This window comes from Ostrinia nubilalis, chromosome 3 (genome assembly GCF_963855985.1).
Source record: "Ostrinia nubilalis chromosome 3, ilOstNubi1.1, whole genome shotgun sequence".
Classification (NCBI taxonomy): Eukaryota; Metazoa; Arthropoda; class Insecta; order Lepidoptera; family Crambidae; genus Ostrinia; species Ostrinia nubilalis.
The window spans coordinates 15662849-15675915 of NC_087090.1; the positions used below are offsets into that span (position 1 = coordinate 15662849).

Sequence of the window (13067 nt, forward strand, 5' to 3'; positions counted from 1 at the left end):
TTCTACCGTTACTAGTGCGTTTAGACATAAAGCACATTTACCTGCTCTCCCTATCAGATCTAATTCAATCTGTCAACGAGTATTGGCTCGGTCTAAGCTTGTGTACTCTACTCGGCACGTTATACAGGGTTACTTGAAAAACACCAGCAACCTCCCAGGACTTGATAGCTGACATCATATTTTTTTTCTACGAGTTTTAACATAACTAGGTTAGGAGTTATAACATAAATTACCAAAAAAAAATCAAATATTTATAGTACTGTCATGACATTTGTAACTGTGTTACAGAGCTTTCCAAATAACCCTGTATACAGGGTGGAAATGATAACTGATCTCACTCGATTAACTACTTCTAAACTGTACAAGATATCGAAAAACTGTTTACTGATCCTGAAAGTGCTTCACAAGCTCTATCAAACAGTATCTATAATAACTTACAGAATACACTGGACCTAACCGAAAATTCAATGCTGTTTAATAGAGCTCGTGAAGCGCTTTCAGGATCAGTGACCAATTTCTCGATATCTTGTATAGTTGCGACATAATCGAGTGAGATCACTTACCGTTTCCACCCTGTATACCTAGAATTACCTGCTCGCATCACTAGTTAATTCCTTGTCCAGACTGATCCGAGTGGAGCCCTCACTTTTCACATTTGATTTATTGTATCCATTCTCGGGGGGGAATGTTCCCGCCAGGAATGTACTGGGAATGGACCGAAATGAACGGCTCTTTCGAGTTCACTGTTTCGGCAACAAATGGATGTTTTACTGGTTGATTTGTAATGGAATTTATAAGTTATTGCTTCTTGAAAGGTATTGGTAACTTATTTATTTGGAAGAAAAGCAATATGGTTTGCAGGAGTATTAGGTATAACTTGTTTACTTTTCTTGCTGATTTCACTAAAATATTATTTTTAAGTAGCCGAATAAACAACCTGGTTCAGAATTCACTCTTCTTTTGTATTAAGTAACATACCTTTTTTTGAGTTAAGCGGCTATTCTAGTTCAATAAAGTCCTAGTATCACTGCGACCGGTACCGATCTATTGTGATCGCCGCTATTTTCCTTACAGTTCGCCTCCGAGTCCTGCATCCATTAGGTAGTGCAGTATCTTTTGGGGCGGCGATATGTTTTACATCTTGTGGGCTTAGGCTTACCTTACTATGTTTTATTTATGTCAACCTTACTATGTCTTATTTTACTAATTCAAGGTTTCTTTTTTACAATAAATTGTTAGATACGAGTTTACCGTCACATGACTGAAGATTGCTTTCACAAGCGCTATTTTTGTCGATGACCTTCAGAGCATCCCGTTAATACAGACGTAGAACTGTTAAACGATGACAAATAAAGGCCATCCGTCACACCACGACACAGAATATCAATTTATTCTCTCAGTTCGTGCCAATAAGTGCCATTCGAAATGCATTTTTTATTTATATCTTTGAACTGACAATAGTACCTACATTATGGGATGCAACGTAGCGGTTATAAGTGCTTTGTAATGACAATAATTAAGTAGTTTATTAAGACATCGACTGTTCAACCCGATGCAAAACTCAAGTGATGTTTTTTAAACTAAAAAAAAACTCAAAAACTCATTTTGTATTTGCAAGTAGGCTTTTTAAATGCACTTTTACTTTCTATGTTTGTACAACACAGATTAACCTTCAACTGGTGACGTGAATATGGGTCACAGTATTGGTGAGGTGACGTCATTTTGACGTAATACTAAAAAGCCGAAATTCAGGAGACCTACAGCATAAGCAATGTAATAAATTACATTATTTATAAGAATATGAGTTTGTTTTCGTAAATAAAACACACTGGTCGCAATAAATATTGAAAATTTTAATTAAATAACGCTTAGAAACATGGCAGTCATTTTTGGTCTGTTTTTGTAGACATGAGTTCAATCATAATAGATTTTAAAAAAAACAAAGGAATTTTACAAAAATTACTTTCTTCTTAAAAAACAATAAGTAAAAAATAAGAATCAATCATATTCAGTGATTCGCTTCGCATCGCTCGCACGGTACGGACGTGCGCTCCGCCTCGCCCGCCCGCTCGCATGCGCTGCACTCCGAGTTCCTCGAGCTTATCGCCCTCGCTCTGCGAGTCTTGTTTCTGTGGTGTTTTGTCACAATTACGTGGCTTGCCCGCGGCTGCGCTTGGGATACCTAACGGTGTTAACGAACAAGCGTAGTTAAACGCCTTTCTAAAGGCGGTTCGGTTCGATTGGGAGCGACCGACAGTGCCTTTTTCAAGGCGCTGAAATTTCCTGCCGCCGCCGGTATATTAGGCTGTGAACCTTGGCCTCCTGGAAGGCACGTTTGAGAGGGTGAGGCGTTCCTCCTTGCCCTTGAGACACTCGGTTTCACAGTCTTTTCACTGCCGGGCGTGACCCCCCCCTACCCCTCCCTACTTTCCATCCCTGAAGGAGCGTATCCCTGGTTGTTTTTACGACCGGGGCCCTCCTGAAGGACTGCTAGGAGTAGGTACTCACCCTACGTCGCGGCGTTGCTACGTTGCGGCGTAGTTACATTGGCTAGGGCACACTTTTCCGACACACCCCGCTCGGTTTACACCGACTGTGCGGGACTTACACACCGCTATAACCACCGAGTTTCTTGCCGGCTCTTCTCGGTGGTTGCGACTTGCGAACCGGTGTAGATTCACGCGTCGCGAATCTCAACTCCATGCCATGGACACGGAGGAACTCCTAAAGTTCCTCCGGGCCACTCACCCGGAGGTCCTCTCCGGGTTTAAAGCCCACATACGGGCAAAATCCCTCGCAAGCTCCGTATATGAGGAGCCTGCTTCCCCGTCATGTCCCGAGGACGCCATGTGCGATCCTAACTTGGCCCCGCTACCAATCCCGCTCACGAACGACCACTCTATTGTCATAGAGCACCAATCCCATGCCCCCAGTAGGGACATGGAATGTGACTCTGTCTCAGACGCAGATGACGGTGGCTTCACTACCGTCAGTCGTCCGAAGAGGACCCGCAAATCCGCGGCCTCTCCCCCTCCTTCCCCCCCTGCGAAGGCGCTGAAGGCCAACTCGGGCCTCTCTCAGCCCTCGCAATCTTCCCAGCCCTCCGGCACGCAGTCGAGCACCGGGCGGACTGCCAGAGTCCCCCCAGTCTTTGTCCAGGACAAGGCGTCCTGGAACAAGATTTCCGGCGCGCTCAAGGAGCGCCACATCAATTTCTCGCACGCTAAGTCGTGCAACGTAGGCATTAAGGTGTCTTTGTCCACCTCGGACGAGCACCGAGCCCTAACACGGTTCCTAGATGAAAACCGTATCGGTTATCATACCTTCCCCCGCGAGGAGGAAAGGGAGCTGCGGGTTGTTATCCGTGGCCTTCCCAAGGAACTAGACTCCGCCTCCATCTTGGCCGACCTCAAGGCACAAAACTTTCCCGTCAAACAGGTTCACCGTCTGTACAGGACTCGTACACATGAACCATTTGACCTTGTCCAAGTAGTCTTGGACTATTCCAACGAAGCGAAATCGATTTTCAATTTGAAAACGGTTTGCTTCATCTCCGGGCTCAAAGTTGAGCCACCCCGAAAGCGCGGCGCTCCCGGCCAGTGCCACCGCTGTCAACATTACGGGCACGCTGCCCGTAATTGTCACGCCCGTCCTAGGTGCGTCAAGTGCCTAGGCGATCACGGCACAGCCGACTGTGTCCGTGACAAAGCCACAGCCACCGAACCACCGAGCTGCATACTGTGTGGTAGCCAGGGTCATCCTGCGAATTATCGCGGTTGTCCCCGGGCTCCACGCACTCAGCCGCGTGCCCCCATCCCCTCTGCCCCCAGGCAGATCAATGCTACTCGCAACTTTGCGGTAGCAAGTGAGGCTCCTAGCCTCCGCCCCAACAGGCCCAATGCTTGGGCTAGGCCTCTGGCCTACACCCAGGCTGCCAGCCTTACTCCCACACCCACCCAAACAGCTGTGGCCCCACCCGCGCTCCAGCAGGCTCCTCAACCCCACCCAGCCCCTAAGGCTACGCCAAAGGCACCTGCCCAACAGGCGCCTAACCCAAGTCCCCCTGCCCCTAAGGCACCAGCCCACAAAGTCCCGGCCCCTCAGGCCAAGCCCCAGCCTTCACATTCACCTGCGGCTGACATTAAGTTGGTCAGAGACTTCTTTGGCCAAATTAATGTCGGCGAGATGTTTGTGATCGCCGCAAAACTGCGCGCGACTAATGGCGAAGGCAACATCATGGATAGGTTATCTATCCTCGCCGAACACGTAGACTTTTGCTACGCTATCTCTTCTTTCCACGCTCCGTAATGGCTAATCCCACCGCTAGGATCAAACCCCGGTCAATCACCTTAGCATTTTTCAACGCTAACGGTCTTAGACAGCAGAAGGACGAGGTTACTCAGTTCCTTACCGACCACCAGGTCGACATCTTTCTGGTTCAAGAGACCCTCCTAACACCCTCTATTCGCAATCCTAGGATAGCGAACTACAATATCATTAGACACGATAGGCCCACACGTGGCGGCGGCACGCTTATTTATTATAAGCGTTCTCTGCACTGTGCTTTAGTCGATCCCCCTTCTCTCTCTAACCTAGAAGTCTCACTCTGTCGGCTAGCCATGACTGGACACGAGCCCATCCTCATCGGCTCGGTTTACCTCTCCCCGAACAAGACTCCCTTAAGGAGCGACTTTCAGGCCCTCTTTGCTATGAATAGTGCAGTCATTCTTGGCGGCGACTTTAATAGCAAACACACTCATTGGGGTTGCGTAACATCCACTGCCAATGGCAACATGTTAAGCGAACTCTCTGAGGAACTCATCTTTGACATCTTAGTCCCTATGACGCCCACTCACTATCCTTACAATGTCGAGCATCGGCCCGACATTCTGGACATGGCAATTCTAAAGAATATAGGCCTCCGCCTACACTCTATAGAAACCATGCACGCGCTCACTTCTGACCATCGCCCGGTCGTACTACAACTAGGCTCTCCTGAGTCTACACCCACTATGAAGACAATTGTGGACTGGGACAAACTCAAGGTAAAACTTGGGAACTGTCAGAGCCCACAACTGTCCTCAATCCCCGACGATATAGTTTCGCCTCACGAAACTATTCACGCGATCGATGCGCTCACTAGTCACATCTCGGTCGCCATCGGCGACTCGTCTAGGCAAGTGCCTGCGATGGCTAACCACCGTCTCAGGTTGCCGGACGATGCGCGAGAACTATTGAGGGCAAAGAACGCAGCCACTCGCGATTATGACGCTTATCCAACCGAGGAAAACAGAGTCCGCCTACGTTCCTTACAGCGCGCTGTCAAGGCTCGTATCGCGGAACTCCGTAACAATCAGTGGGATGATCTACTTAAAGAAATCTCGCCATCTCACCAAGCCTATTGGAAGTTGACGAGAGCCTTTAAGTCTGACACCGTAGCGTCCACGCCACCGCTTTTACGTCCCGATCAAACGCTTGCGTTTGACGACGACGCCAAAGCCGAATGTCTAGCCGACAGTCTAGAAGCACAGTGCTCCCCCAGTACCCTCCCAGTAGACTCTGCCCACCTCCGCATGGTGGACAGTGAAGTCGAACGTAGAGCCGCCCTCCCTCCGACCACAACCCTAGACCCGACCAACGTCGACGAGGTGCGAACGATAATCAAAGGTTTCCGTCCCAACAAAGCCCCCGGCCCGGACCGTATCTCTAATAGAGTCTTACGCGCCCTGCCCGCCCCCCTAGTATACCTCTTGGTTGCTATTTTCAACGCGGCCATGTCTCACTGCATCTTTCCCGACGCGTGGAAAGAGGCAGAAGTCATTGGCATCCCGAAGCCCGGTAAGAAACTGGCTGACCCCACAAGCTACAGACCTATCAGTCTCTTAAAGACCATGGGTAAGTTATACGAACGTATAATTGTCTCTCGATTAAGAGATTATGTTTTTTCTAATAATCTCTTAATAAACGAACAGTTTGGCTTCCGCGCCTCACATTCCTGCGTACAACAGGTGCACCGCTTAACGGAGCACATACTTAGCGGCCTCACTGCTAAGCCACCCGTAGGGACAGGAGTGCTATTCTTCGACGTAGCGAAGGCATTCGATAAAGTCTGGCACAATGGCTTGATTTACAAGCTTTACGAACTCGGTGTGCCGGACAGTCTCGTGCACATCTTACGTGACTTTTTATCGAATCGCACCTTTCGTTACCGAGTAGATGGCTCCCTCTCCTCCCCCCGCCCCATAAGAGCCGGAGTCCCCCAGGGCTCCGTGCTCTCGCCCATCCTCTTTTCATTGTACGTCAATGACATCCCCAAATATCCGAATACGGATTTAGCCCTCTTTGCGGACGACACCGCACTCTACAAGTCCGGACGTAATCGGAATTACGTCATCTTGGCGCTCCAACGCGCAGTCACACAATTAGGCGAATGGTTCAGGAAGTGGCGTATCGAGGTAAATCCCGAAAAAAGTGCAGCAGTGTACTTTTCTAGGGCTTTGTCTGCGAAACGTCCTCCGGTTCGCACTCGTCCTAATGTCCCCACCCATCTCACCTTATTTGACCAAACTATTCCTTGGAAAAGTGAGGCCAAGTACTTAGGTGTCACGCTCGACCAGAGATTATCGTTCGCTCCGCACCTCAGACGCGTCTTGAGCCGTGCGAACCACTACATTCACCGACTCTACCACCTAGTTGGAAGGAAAAGTAAATTGTCACTTAGAAATAAGTTGACAATTTACAAAACCTGCATCCGTCCAGTGTTGACTTACGCCAGTCCGGTGTTTGCTCACACTTCCTGCACAGACCTTAAGAAATTCCAGACCCTCCAAAACAAATTCTTACGCCGAGCCGCGGATGCCCCGTGGTTCGTGCGTAATACGAATCTCCATAGAGATTTCGAGATCCCATCGATTGATCACTTTATGAAAGAAGCCTCTCGCCGCTACTTTGATAAAGCGATCAACCACAAGAACCCTCTTATCGTTAGCGCCGCCACGTATACACCCCAGAAAGATGTCGCTGCCCAATACCGACGACCTAGGCATGTCCTAGACGACCCGGACGATCCTATTACCGAATTTCTGAACACAGACATCACTGCCTTAAGCACGCCAACTACTCCACAACACAGTAGCTCGATACACCGTACTCGCCGGCGAGTACGAGGCCCTGCTTTCCATTTCGGACGGTACAGACATGTACCGGGCCGGTTCTCCCCTATCCGTCCCCCGGACACGGCCTGAGCCGAGGTCCGAGCCTACCGTGGCGCCCTCAGGCCGCGTCCGTAATCCCCTCGATCGGGCCCACTAGAGTGAGCCCGCCGTAGGCTGGACTTTGGTCCAACACCGCGGTGGGCAACCCTCTAGTTGGGTTCGCCACTGATCGGGTGCCTTATGCGCTCGATACGGCCCGATCGCGAACGTCGGTCTGCGACCGACGCGGACGAGCCTGGGCTTCGCTTCGCGAAGCCCACACTCGGCCTCGTCGGCACGCGCACCGACGATCGCCAAACGGCTAGAGTACCTTCTGTACTCGCCACTCTGCCCGGTGAAGCTGGAAAAGCTCCTCAAGCTACCAGCGCGCGTCCCTTCAAAAAAAAAAAAAAAAAAAAAAAAAAAAAAAAAAAAAAAAAAAAAAAAAAAAATCATATTCAGTATTTTGTCCCATAGAAAAAATAAATAAGATTAATTATGGTAACAAACAACACAATTTTTTTCTAGGCAATCAAAATATGCGGGTTTCTTGCACTTTTTGCAGAGGTATGATGTTCTTTTCATCTTCTTAGCTGGACATATTAGTGCTGAATCTTGATTTTCTGTGTCGCATAGTTCACTCGCAGTATTGTGATCCTTTTCTAAGCAGTGAGTGTCGTGTAAAAATCGATCTTCCGTATCGCTGATGTCACTCACATTTTCTTCTAATAACCCCGATACAACACGTTTGAAATCCTCGTCATTTGGATTCATTATCAACCACAAAATGAAATAAATCATGAAATAAATCACTGACACTAATGGTGACGTGACGTCAAATTGACGTTTGATACCCTCTATCTCACTAATTAAGCGCGTGCAACATCTGATTTCAGTCACGGCAGACGCCAAACTAAGAAATAATCAGCTACTGAGGGGTGCGGGGGCGGGGAACAAGCCGTTTGAATAATATGTAACGTTTTCTCCTGTGCGACGTCAATTTGACGTCACGTCACCAATTGAAGGTTAATTCGGTTTCTCGTCTCCTGTTGCGTTATAAAGTTGTCTTTTACATTGTGTACCATCTGGAACTCAAACCCAGAACCTTTAATGCTGGTTTCTATATTTAATCCTAATCCAAATCCGTCCGTCAACTGTGAAATTTCTATATGTTTTTGATAAAAATAACTGCGGTTTTCGATGTTTTTACATTTTCATATTTTATCAACGTATCGAAAATTGTGGATAATATTTAATCTAAAACTGAATTAAAATTGACAGTTGCAATCCGGATTTGGCCAAGGATTGAATATGGGAAACGGGCGTAAGTCGAGACAGTCCAATTTTCTAACCACAGGATTAAACACAAACAAGTAGGTACTTTAGTCAAACATAAAAATGACTGGTTCTACTTTAATAGCCTTTGCTTATAGTGTGTTTTCAGCTGCCTACGCCCACGGTGCTTCCCGCAAAGCTCCATATGAAATAACTTTGTGGAATAAGACTTTTATCGTTCGCAAGCGTAACACGAGTATTCAAATACAAACAAAAATTATGCGAAAACTTTGCAAATTATTAACGTTACGTTTGACTCGAGAGCTTTTGTGACGTAATGGCGCGATGCTGCGAGCTTTGTTGTGAGCTTGAAGTAATGGATCGTGACTTGTCTTGTTTTTGATGGAGTTGACATGAGTGTTTTAGAATTAATTGGTACTGAACATTGGAACATTCGAAAGCCTTTGATTGTGGCTTAAAGGAGGGAATTTGGCACGAAGAAATACTTTTGCCCTTCCTTTGATGTAAAAGCGTCCGTGATTTTCTTCTATTAATATACGAGATACAGGGTGTTTATGTTTATTACAGGTTATGTTTAGGGTCCGAAGATGAAATATATCAAAAAATAACTTTCCATAAACAAATATCATCAGCAATCAGTCGTTTACTATTGGGATGTTGTTTTTTTTTAGAATCTTATATTGGTCCTGTAGAAATAGAATTGTATTTGAGTGGTTATATCAAGACTTAGTTTTTTCAACATAAAAATAACACTGTATTATGGGTTGTAAATTGTTATTATAATAACAACCCACCTCTAGGTATTTACAAAGATAATATCATCGTAATTTAAACCGCCTTTTTTCTAGGCTGATGAATAACTTGATTACATTTCGGAAGGCAGCGAAATTTTCGTCCACGTTTTAGGTTTTTCTTATCTCGCCTAAATTGGAGTGTAATCATTAATCACGAATAAACCGGGGAATAAAGGCCCTCCCATAAATCATGGCGTCTTGACCAACCGTTGACATATGAAAACAACATAATGCTATTCGTCGACGCGAATACGCGGGGCATAGACAATATAGAACGGCTAGGCAAGACAATAGTAAGATATTTTTTACTAAACAGGAAGCAAACGAGTAAACGGATCACTTGAAGTAACGTGTAAAGTTACAGTAAAGCCACAGATTTGTTAATAGTCTCTACCAATGGTTTCAACACTATTTACTTATGATTTATATTAGCTTCATTATTAAACATTCGTTGGCTTCAATTATCAAGTTAACCGTTAATCATTACAAAGATGTTTTTTTCATTATGATATTAAAATTATGTATTTGAACATTCGTTTTGGTGAACAAATAAGAGTCATTAATTTTGAACAAAAATGCATATTAAATTACATCCTGAAATTGTACGTGATGCAAACGTGGACAGCTAGGGACTGAAATTCGCAGCCTGCCTTTCCCGATCGTTCCGGGCGTTTTCAAGGCGAGAGTGAATAGGCACTTACAGGGCAAGTATGTTACCATCCTAGACTGCATCTCACTTAACATCAGGTGCGATTGTAGTCAAATACGTGCCATGTTGTGCTTAAAAAAATTTAACACCAAAAAATGAATTATTTTAGATAAATAGAAAGTATTTTATTTGTCTCAAAACAGGTTTTATTTATAGTTTATCACAGATACAATATTATAGTCGTAAGAGACAAAAAGGATGACTCAGTGATTGCAGGAGACCCACAAACCCTGTTATTCTGCCATAGCCAAGATATACAAAAATAAAATAAATATTTTGTGTTCTGTGTGTTCTATTCTAGCTGTGGTCCGCCAGGATAGCTCTAGCTCTGATCGATGGGCACACGATCCTTCTCGGCCATTATTGATGACACGTGGCTCTCACCGCATTTCTACATTACGACTTTTTAGCCAGATGACAGATGACATGACGGACTATGTTAGTTTTATGGGAAACCACTCGATAAAGATGACCTAAACTGAACTGTCCCACCAAACTCATTGACAGGGGGACGACACCATCGTTCAACTATACCATGGCAAAAATTGGAATCAGCGATCCGGTATTGACGGTGGCGCCCCGCTGTCAATGTGACGGATAGGACAGTTCAGTATATTGGATCTTTAACGTGATATTTGGGGAAAACCTGATAGTGATTTACACAAAGCTGAATTTCAAAGACTTCCTGATGCAAATTTAAAACCCATGACATCGTTAGAATTTACTTAAGGAACAAGGAAACTGTAGTTTCAGAGACGATTCTTAACTTTGTTATGATGTCAGTTGTCATACAGGGTGAAGATGACACTGATTATAAAGTAATGGAAATGATGTGTCAGTTTGAAAAGCGATTCAACTCGAAATGTGTCAAAAGTTGTATATTACAAAATAGCCGTGCATAATTTGAACAGTGTAAACTTTGTCTCATTTGGATGTTATAAAGTCGAATTCAGCCTAAAAGGATAAAGTGTAGTAAAATAAACCTTTTAAGAAATCCCCAAAAGATTATCAACCAGTATTCAAATAAAAAATACATTAGGATGTTTTTCTAAAAGCCAATGTAAACTCTTTCAAGATCTTGAAAGGCTTTTCTCTCAAAATATTTTTACATTTTACAAAATATTTCCAGTCTAACTGAATTCGTAAACGTAACCGAATGACGATCGCCATCTGTCGAATTGATAAATCTGAAGACACAAAAACGTTTCGAATAAAAGGAAAATAGGGCAAATTGAATTAAATAGGGGTGGTCGAAACTTTCTGTGTCACGCTCGAGTGTGGGATGGACGCAATATAGGTTGGTTTATACAGGGTGACTGAAGAATATAGGAAACGCAGTAATTACTTGTGTATTAATACTATTTTAGGAATGTTTGCTGTTAAGTAAGAATAGATTAATAAGTTTGAAAAAATACCTTAAGGCCCAGAACAGACGGTGAAACGCAACTGCAACTGCTAGTTACTTTTGAGTTGCATCTAAGTTTCTGCCATAGCGTCCGTTGAGAGACCACACATGACGCGACCAGTTTGAAACTTTCAGTTTCAGTTTCATTCATCAGAATGATCACAAAGTTGCAGTTTCGTTACAATTGCGTTTCACCGTCTGTTCTGGGCCTAAGAGATGTTGATCGTTGATACCTGTTATAATTTACTGAAGTAAGTACACAATTTGAAAGGTATCATCTCGTTTATGTGTAAATAGAAAATACAACCCGTTATTTCCATTTTTTTTTACAAAGAAACGATCTATTTTTAGTGCGATCGCTTAAATCGGATTTTCTGCTTTTGTACACAAAGGTTTTTTCTAAAACCTTTGTTAGTAGTGCGAAATAAAGTGCGTCAATAAGGGGAACGAAAGAAAGTAAATCGAATTAAATGTAGGGCAGCGGGGCCTTTATCTGAGTCAAGGTGAAAGACAATGGACGACCCCGGCTGGTGTCACCACGAATTACGATGTCTCTGGATTTATTGTGCGAATGCTTTTTAAGGCTGGGTTGCACCATCTTACTTTGACAAGCGTCAAAAATCTCTCAAACTCCAGAAAAAACTCATAAAACTCATTTATTTATGCAAGTAGGCTTTTAAAAATCACTTTTACATGCAAAACTTATTACACTTTTTCATACAAAACTTACTACACTTTTTCATACAAAACTTACTACCCTTTTTCACACAAAAAACAAAGGTCGTTGAAGTTACGGTCAAAGTTAGGTGGTGCAACTCAGCAGTGTTTTATTGAAACAACATCACGGAAACTATAAAAAATATTGATGATGAACACTAATACCAATAGTTTATTGCGAAACCAGAATGTACGTACTACGTATATGTGGATGTTACAAAATTACATGTAACCAGAGTTATGGAGTCTGTTGATCACGTAATTAGAATAAACATGGCTTGTATTTATTAATTTCTTATTGACGTTCTATCTCGTTATTGTCATCAGCCTATAGCAGTCCACCCCGGATATAGGCCTCCCCCAAAATTCTCGTTATTGTCGCCATTTTACCCTGTTTTGTCATGTTCCACTCAGCTTCTGCCAATCACTTTTCGCAAAATGCTTCCAGAAATAATCCATCAAACAAGAATAATTGTTACTTTATTCATAGAGAACCTATACATAAGTTACATTTATTATTTTCAATGTCCAAAATGTATCCCAACATATAGTCACGCTGGCCCTGGCCTTCTTTCGATGGATTCCAGAATAAATGAAATTCTATATTAATGCAATATCTCAGGTACACGTGGATTAATCGAATGCCGCAGATGTATTGTGGTATTCGCTCAATGTGTATTTGTTATTGGTTCAGCGTATTTTCTTATTCGCTGCTAGTATTTCGTATAGCATCATAGCAATGCATCGTAATATTCTTTTGTCATACGGTTTTCTTTCAATTTTCGTGGGTTTTCACGGGGATTTTTGAATGAAAGAAGGAACTTCAAGAAATAAAATAATTATATTTATGTGTTTATGTTTCGTTCGTTTCAGCCGAATGACGTCCACTGCTGGACAAAGGCCTCCCCCAAGGATTTCCACAAAGATCGGTCCTGCGCCGCCCGCATCCAGGC

At 44.0% G+C, this 13067-nt stretch overlaps 1 protein-coding gene across 4 annotated transcripts in view; it reads left to right on the forward strand.

Moving 5' to 3' along the window:
• LOC135088051 (pseudouridylate synthase RPUSD2-like) overlaps window positions 1-13067 on the forward strand; it is a 521604-nt gene that overhangs the window by 479924 nt on the left and 28613 nt on the right. The window lies entirely within an intron of this gene.